The sequence below is a fragment of the Gobio gobio genome (assembly GCF_949357685.1).
Source record: "Gobio gobio genome assembly, chromosome: 1".
Lineage (NCBI taxonomy): Eukaryota > Metazoa > Chordata > Actinopteri > Cypriniformes > Gobionidae > Gobio > Gobio gobio.
Genome location: NC_137097.1, coordinates 25,842,995 through 25,852,582, shown reverse-complemented (window position 1 = coordinate 25,852,582; position 9,588 = coordinate 25,842,995). Strand labels below are relative to the sequence as shown.

General features: G+C 38.1%; 1 protein-coding gene across 1 annotated transcript in view; it reads right to left on the bottom strand.

The window, feature by feature from the left end:
- The window catches only part of LOC307123219 (uncharacterized protein), a 302,474-nt gene that overhangs the window by 71,338 nt on the left and 221,548 nt on the right, over window positions 1-9,588 (bottom strand). The gene's annotated exons all lie outside the window — the stretch shown is intronic.

Below are 9,588 nucleotides of genomic sequence, written 5' to 3'. Positions count from 1 at the left end.
AAGCAAGATTATAAAATGCATGCGATGTTTAATAGGCAGCCAGTGCAGTGTTGACAGAACTGGGCTAATATGGTCATACTTCTTGGTTCTAGTAAGAACTCGAGCTGCTGCGTTTTGGACCAGCTGGAGTTTGTTTATTAAGCGAGCAGGGCAACCACCCAGTAAAGCATTGCAATAATCTAGCCTTGAGGTCATGAAAGCATTAACTAACTGTTCAGCATTTTGCATTGAGAGCATGTGCCGTAATTTAGATATATTTTTAAGATGTATTTTATATCAGTTGTGCATTCCGTTAATCTCTAATAAGTTTCGTCAGGGCATGAAGAAATATAGAGCTGAGTATCGTCAGCATAACAGTGAAAACTAACGCCATGCTTCCTAATGATATCTCCCAGTGGTAGCATATACAGGTTGAAGAGCAATGGTCCTAGCACTGAGCCCTGCGGTACTCCATACTGAACTTGTGATCGGTGTGACATCTCTTCATTTACTGCTACAAACTGATAATGGTCAGATAAGTACGATTTAAACCATGCCAATGCAATTCCACTAATGCCTACATAATTTTCGAGTCTATTCAGAAGAATGTTGTGGTCGATAGTATTGAAAGCAGCGCTAAGATCGATTAACACTAATAGAGAGATACAACCACAATTGGATGATAAGAGTAAATCATTTGTAACTCTGATGAGAGAAGTCTCAGTGCTATGATACGGTCTAAATCCCGACTGGAAATCCTCACAGACACCATTTCTTTCTAAAAAGGAGCATAATTCATTTAGCCACTGTATCGAATAAATACCTAGGGTTGTGTTTGTTTTCTTCTAAGAGAGTCGAGAAATAAGCAGATCTAGCAGTTTTTAACGGCCTTTCTGTATGCAATCATGCTCTCTTTCCACGTATTACGAAAAACCTGTTGTTTTGTTTTCTTCCAGCTGCGCTCCATTTTTCTGGCTGCTGTTTTAAGGGCCCGAGTGTGCTCGTTGTATCATGGCTTTGGGCTATTTTCTTTAATCTTCCTTAAGCACAGGGGAGCAACTGTGTCTAAAGTACTGGAGAGTCAAGAAAAGAAAGAGTCAATTGTTTCTGTTGCAACATCGAATTCCTCTAGGCTCTCTGGGATGCTGAGGAGATGAAACTGATGAGGAAGATTATTTAAAAAGCAATCTTTAGTGGCGGCAGTGATTGTCCTGCCATATTTGAAGCGAGGGGACGGTTTTGGAGCCTTAGCTAAATTAAGTATACATGATACTAGGTAATGATCTGAGATGTCATCGTTCTGCTGCAGAATTTCAATGATATCAACATTTATTCCATGTGACAATATTAGGTCTAAAGTATGATTATGGCGATGAGTAGGTCCTGACACGTGTTGCCTAACTCCAATAGAGTTTAGAATGTCTTTAAATGCAAATCCCAATCCATCTTTTTCATTGTCTAGATGTATATTAAAATCATCAACAATTAGTACTTTATCTGCAGCCAGTACTAACTCAGCAAATTCTTTGGTTAAGTCTGTATTGTGCCCTGGTGGCCTGTATACAGTAGCCAAGACAAATGTTAAACATGATTTATCATTTACACTACATAACATTACATAAAGCACCAAGACTTCAAAGGAATTATATTTGAAACTAGACTTCTGAGTAATACTGAAAATATTATTATAAATTACAGCAACCCCTCTCCTTTTACCTTTCAGACGTGGCTCGTGTTTATAACAATAATCTTGGGGGGTGGACTCATTTAAAGTAATGTAGTCGTCAGGTTTTAACCAGGTTTCTGTCAAACACAGCACATCTAGATTATTATCTGTAATGATATCATTAACAATAAGCACTTTTGCGCTTATTCAGCAACAGGGCCGTTTGAAGAAATTTGGGGGCCCCAAGCAAAATGGACATGGAGGCCCCCCCAATACCCCCCCACCCGCACGCACGCAAAGCCTACAGGAACCGCGGCATAGCCATACAGTTTAAGTTCACCCACACTTTATATAAATAAAAAGGTTTACAGTGCAAATACTGTTGTTGCATATACTGTGCATAAAATTTGAAAACATTTGCAAAAAACACCACTGTATCATTAAAAAAAAAATTGTAAACCTTTAAGTAACCATTTTTTAAACATCTATAAACATTACATTTACATATATAGACGGACCAGATATTCCTAACACTTTGGGAATACTTAAGGGTTACTAGTTGGTTTGTAAACTGTCTATAAACATTATCTAGATGGTTATTATAAAGTTGCAACAGATGACTATAATACCTTGTTAAATAAATAAGTTAATAAACAGTACCAGTAAAACATGTGGGCAGTACCAGTAAAACGTGGGTGGTCCTGATACTGTACTTCAAAATGTAACAGTGTAAAAATTGCCACAGAATAAAGTAATTGTTCAAGATCCAATGGTAACTTATAAAAATAATGTCATATTTGCAAACTGTCACTACCGTATATCCCGACACTAGCACATTAAGATAAGCTATGAAAAAAATCATGTTCCTCTGCCTCTTTCTGGTTAAATAATGTTTATAATAATTGTTAATATATGCTATATTAACTATTCCAGGTTATTTATGCATAGCATAAATAATAGTTCGTATAGCATGCTATGCCACTTTCATCAAAACCTATTACAAAGCTATAGCAATCTAATGTAATTCCGTCTGTTCGAAAAAAAAAGTTGCACTAACTGTTCGTTACAAGCAGCATTTGTCAGGCAGGTAAGTTAGCTAACATAAACATATTTTTGCTAGCCTACCTGCTGCAAACTTACAGCATTTTTGTACAAGACAAGTAGAGCTATTTTATCCAGTGTAATTTATCACATACCACTATCTTGTTTTTTCTTATCCTCCTCTTCCTTTCTCTATTTTCTTTTCTGGCTTCCTGAAGCATAAAATTCCGCTTCAAATCCGAAGAGATTTTGTATTTTGCCGGCTGCAGAGATCGCGTGGTTGGCTGGCTGCTGTCAGCGACTACTAAGAGGGGCCCCCTTAAGGGGGATCCCGATAACAGTGTCATTGCACTTTACTGCATTGACTATCAATAGGGCGCTCACACAGTTTGTCGTTTCATTTTATTCTTAACCTGTCGTTGTCTTGGGGCCCCAGGCCAGCTCGGGGCCCCAAGCAATTGCTTGGTTTGCCTGCCTTGTCGCGACGGGCCTGTTCAGCAACCCAAACTTTATCAATTGTTCATCTGTATTATATCTATTGTTTATTTGTTGGACATAAATTTAATTTTTACTGTTGAATAGTTTTGATGTTTTTTTTTGTATTTACTAATTCGGGGAACAGACAGTCTCTATGAGATAATATCTAGGTGAGAGAGTCTCTATGTGCTGGGATTTATCTGACTCCAGTGAGGTGAGACAGCTAGCAGACGGTCGGTTTAGCCAGTTTGTCTGCTTCCTGACCTGGTCCCCAGTTAGTCAAGGTTTAGCTCTAAGACTATGTGTCAAATTACTAAAGAGAAGAGCAGCACCACCCCAAGAAGGATGAATGCCATCCTTCTTCAACAGATCAGGTCTGCCCCAAAAGCTTTGCCAATTGTCTATGAACCCTATGTTATTTTGCGGACACCACTTGGACAACCAGTCATTGAGTGATGATAGTCTGCTAACTATCTCATCACTCCTTTTAACGGGGAGGGGACCAGAACAATAAACTTTGGCGCACATTGTATGTGTAATTCACACACCTCTTTAATGTTAATTTTGGTGATCTCTTACTGGCGAAGTCGAACATCATTTGTGCCGTGCGTCAGTGGGTGCGTCACTGAGTGGGGAGAACCTTTTTGATGTTCTAATCGGAACGGAAGAATGTTTTTTAGATCCGCGACTATGTTGTCTCACTGTCACCCAGTTGCCCTGCTGCGGGGGCTCTACAGTCGAAACCGAACAATGTACAGAGTTCACTAAGTTATTCTCATCCAAATCAGTGTCTAAAGCTGTTACATCCTCACTACTCTCAGATAAAGTTTGGATGCGAGTTTCTAATTCTGAAATCTTCTCCGTCAGCCTAACTATCTCCTTACATTTATCACATGTGAAGCCCTGTTTGCTGACAGAGAATGAAATACTAAACATGTAACATGCACTGCAAGTGACAATGATAGGAGAGGACAAACTGTCTTTGTTGATTAATCCAACTCACCACAGTTGTTTGATGAACTCAGAAAACAGATGACCGGGTGCAGAGATGGTAGTCAATTATTTTTAAAATAAAATTAACGACACTCTTTATTCAGAGTGTCAATTACAATACAAATTACAATTATTTATACAAGTGAACTTTTTACATGGTTTTGAAGTGAACACTGGAACTCTCGTCGTTGCAGATCTTGAAACGTTTTTGCATGCTCTTTGTTTGTTGAGGGCGAGTTAGGCACTGGAAGATTTCTGTGTGTAGTGTTGTCTTCAGTGTTTGTTGTTTGTGCAGTGTTCGATGTTTTCCGCAGTTTTTCCTGGGAGTGGTCCATCTGTCTTGGTGAGGTTGTCCTGTGCAAGGTGCTTTAGTGTCTGTGGAGTGTTATTTTGAAAGGATGTTGAAGCAATGGGCGTTTCTTGACATGCAGCTTGGCACAGCTCTTCATCACTGCTGTTTTGTTCTGCAGTGCCTTGGGTTTGGGTACTGTTGGGTTTGGAAAGCTTTGTAATTGGATGTGTATTGTCAAAGGTCCTGCCATTATAAGGAATTCTTCAATGTCTTGTGCATTCATGGTTGCTACGTCGTTTTGCTGTGTTATGAAGTTGTGGAGAATGGAATTTGTAGTGGACAGTCCAATTTCCTTGTTGTTGATGCAGAAAATAAGAGTGCCATTGCATTTAGTGTGGTAGCTGGCTGTCTTTCTTAGCATTTTGCAGGTGAGGCATCGGTGGAATGGAGTTTTGAGGATGAAATCCTTTTGTGGGGTCTGGTATTTTTGGCATAGTTTCATGACATTAACCCCCTCGAGTCAGCCGTCGCGATCGACTAACTTTTTTTCTTATCAGTGCCAAAGAGACTCAAATAACTCTGTTGTTTTTTATCATTCAGGCAAGTGTTATACATCATTATAATCTGATAAGTTTCTATTTTGTTATGTTTTTTTTTGTGTACAGTCATTACACTGTACACAGCATAAATATTTTGCTTTTTGCAAAATAAAGAAAACAAACATGATGCGCGATCTGCAGCTGTCAAAGACGTTTATTCAGATAGTCTTCAGAAAAGGAACTCTAGCTTAGTGAACACAAACATGACACATATGTCTAAAGAAATTCTGAAATGTCAGGTTTTAAACAATGTAAACCAAATCGAAAACAAATATGCTGTGTTTGTGTTCATCTGTTTGAAAAGAGTGTTGTCAGTCGTTCACGACCCTCTTCATTATCCGCTGATGCGAATCTTTCAGATTCAAATACTGACGATCCACGCGTCAACGCCCACGCATCAACCCATACAAACACAATGAAGCGCTGTAACGTTACTTCAGCTCCTTTGTTTTGAGACACGTTAATCAATAATCCTGGAATAATAAACCTCATAAAAAGCTGTTCATTTCTTAAAGCATTCTGTTAAGTTTATTCTGTTAGCATCTGTGAATATTAAATGCAAAAAGACTGTTTAAATATGAATCCTGCTGCAATATAAAATGTCATACACGCAAGACTGTTTAGACAAGATTTATTTCGCCTGTTTTGGACAGATTATAACGTGTTTATCTGAGTTATGTCTGCTCAGATGCTATAAATATAGTACCAGTCAAACATATTTTGCTTCATATTGATGTTTAAATATTAAAGCCTAATGTATTTTTTTAATTTAATATCAACGTTTGTTTTATATATATATATATATATATATATATGTCCTTCATCCTGTTGCTCTCAGTCACATACCTGAAGCTCATTCATTATGCAACTCATTATGCAGCTCATTATGCAGGCTATGTTCTTTTGTCCTCTCAGGTGATACCCAATGTAAGAGCATGTCAAAACTTCTAAAGGGCTCCAAAAGAGCTCAGACTCCTAGTGGTTAACTTCTCCATTATTGTTGTTCAGTCGGTGTAAAAGTGGGATGATTGGTCTGTGTAGTTTTTGTCCCGCCCCTCCTCTACTGTGATTGGACGGCCAGGTAAAAAGTGAGTGACAAGCACTGCCTATTACCCGATGTTGAACAGTAAAAAAAAACAGGGCAAATCAACTCTTGAAACATTATTATGGTACATAGTGCATCAAAATGCAATGTCATCAGTTTGCCTAAATTAGGACACAGACCGTTCAAATGTTTTACGCACCATTTTACACGTGGTAGGGAGCAGGTGTAAATTTCTTTTGTACCAACTAACATTTTGAAAATACGACCATTTTCGTGAATCCCAAAATTTGTGTCAGAGCGGCTTTACGAACGATTTACACACAAATTCATTCTGCTCGTCTTTCATGAATAAGGCCCATAGTACATAAATACAACAGAACAAACACACAATTGAAAAACAGTTCTTTTCAGGTTTTTCATGTAGGCAGGGGTGTAAATCACGGGGGGACGGGGGGGACTGGACCTCCCCAATCTGAGGGCTGTCCCCCCCTAAAAACCATGCTGAGTATTGAAAATATTATAATGATATATGCTTAAAATAAATGTGTAAGTAGTAAAACAATACAAAAGCAAACGGGACAAAAAATGCGTTTAAGTTTAGAAACATTTTGAGCATCACTAGAGCAAACAGCTGACAGACAAGATGATCGCGGAAGATTTGGTTTCAAAGCGAAATGTAAAAGTGCCTATTTAAGGGAGTGTGTCATTGTACTGTTTTCTTGCTGTGTTTTTCATTAAGAATAATAGGTTAATGAACCCAAAATTCAAACAACCCGCCCGAATTGGCGCTAATTCTAAACCTAAAGTATGCAGACGGCCGCTCCGCCAGATCTGTGTTGGGCTTGCTGCAGTTGAATATCTAAAGATCTGAATATCATAGTATAAAATACTATGTGGAGGATGCAATATAATTTAATAATTATAATATGACTGCGTGGTGAACCTTACTCATATTTAAACAACTATCGCTTTGTGTTGTTGGTCAGATAAAATAACCGAGAAAAGAAAAACGGACATTAGATCATTTTTCAGTGCACCAAAATGCCAAATAAACACAAAATGTTTTTTGTTTTGTTTTTTGTGGTACACATATCCTTACAAGTACGATTTTGGCTGTATTATTTGTGTCCCCTTCAAAAATTGCTCTTGAGAAATTTCATGTTTATCGTCCCCCCCAACTGTTAGATGAAATTTACGCCCCTGCATGTAGGTCTAAACTACATTTTCAGATAGGCTACTGATGGGGATAAAATGTTTGTGTGTGCATTATTGCTAACAATTGCTTGTAGAAATCTTGTAGAAATGAATCACTAACATAAGTTCATTGAAGATAATGGGAATTAAAAGCTATGAGATGATTCATGTATTAAGACTATGGGTTCGTATAAGGAGTTGTTTTGTCAACTCCGAAGAGCCTTGTGTGTTTTCTAATAAAGAAGAAGTTTCTCTGTGCAGAGTAAGAAACACGAAGTGAAAATGGAGTGAGATGTTCCAGCGAGGCGGAGGACCAGAATTCATCTGATTTCCGAGAAGAAAGACTGCCCACATCTTTATTCTGTATAAATATTCGGGGGGAGTCAGTCACAGACGAACTGAACATAAGACTCGCTAGGATTGTGTTATCAGAGACAGCTATGACTCAGAGCTCTGTATGCTTCATTCATCTGACTTAATTCATGATTAAAACAGTTCATCTAAACTTCGTCTCTGCTCTCCTCATTCAACGAACACGCGGGCTTGAGGAATTGATGCCAAGCCCAACACTACAGAAATAGTATCAAATGTAAAATATCACTTCATAGTCTTCACTGTATAAATATAGATTAACCATTGCTAAAGTTAGGCCCCGATCACACAGAACGTGTTTTTCAAGTTCGAAAACGCGAGGCACAAAATAGCAGTGCGCTGCGGGTTTCTAGGAAACCCCCAAATCAGCTGTCCTGTCAGTCTAATCAAGGTAGCGGTCGCCACAACAGAAGACTCGCCTCTCCGTTCATTCGATTGGACAATATAAAAAACACGCGATGACGTCAGGTGCTTTTCCGCTCCGTGTTTTTAATGTCTCTAGACTAACCCCACATGACGTAGTGTAAATAAAAATTAGATAAGGTGTGGATTGAGTTAGGCCTGCTAATTTTATATGACGAAAAAAAAATATGCCGGTTCTTTTAAGATTCAAACCGATTCATTGAGTTTTAATTTTGCGCAAATATTGAGTCTACAGCTTGAACAGACAAATTCACACAAAAATTATACATGCCCATCTTGGCGAATATTCTAGCAAACAAAGTAGGTTATGTCTTCAGTAAAGCATAAATAGTTGAGAAAGACGTGTTCATTTGTAACAGAATGTGCTGGATCAGTGCATGTATTTTGTTCAAGGTGCACTTTTTTTTAGCAGCATCTAACGGTGAGGTTGCAACAGCCCACTGCTCACCCCTCCCTTTCGAAGCACATAGAGAAGCTCCGGCGACCAACACAGGACAAAGATGTCTGAAACAGCAGAGAGTAGCTAGCGCTCTGTAGAGCAGTTTGTCCGTTTAGGGCTACTGTAGAAACATGACGACACAAAATGGCGACTTTTAAGGGGACCCGCGGTGTGTGTAGATAGAAATGGCTTATTCTAAGCTAATAAAAACACAACTGTTCATTAATGTCTTTATACTCCACTGAAAACATAGTTATGCATATTATATTGCAATTCTGTCTATAGATCCTTATAAATACTACACACTGCACCTTTAAAGGGAAAGAAGCCTTTTCCTTCTGTATGTGTTTTTAATATTAATCAAACAAATTACACACAAAAAATCACCCCCTGCTCTTTGGAGCTTTTGTAACTTCAATAATAATCAATCTTTATTTAATTTATACAGTGAAGATTATAATATGCAATTTTATTTAATATTTGATTACATTATTCAATTTGTGTACCCAAAAACTATTGTTAGATACCTGAAAAACCCGAAAAGCGGTTCATTTTATATGCATATTTTCTCTGTTGTATTTGTGCTGTTGCTTGTAGTTTGATTACTTGTTCTTATTTTGTTTATTTTTATTTGACAAATGTCCTAATTACCACGAACATAGCACACATACTGAACTGTACCGAAACCGTGACCCTGAAACCAAATTTGAACCATTGCACCTCTAGTACACACAGGTATTTTCACTTGCCAAACACTGACTGGGCGCTTGAGAGTTTCCTCCCTGTCAAGCAATCCGTAAAGTGAACTATTTACTAACTTTCCGTTATCACACAAAACAGTCTTACATACCACGCAGAATGGATGTGCTAAATGTAAGTGATATTCTTTGTTCTATTTTCTTAGAAAAATGTAAAAAGGTAATGTGGAATTATTCAGCCTTTATGAACAAGCAGAAACTAATGTGCAAATGGCAATCTCATTGGCTGGTGCTCACCTATTAATCGACTTATCAGTAGGAGTGAACGCTGATAAGTTGATTCATATTCATGATCCCAGCAGCTCATCAA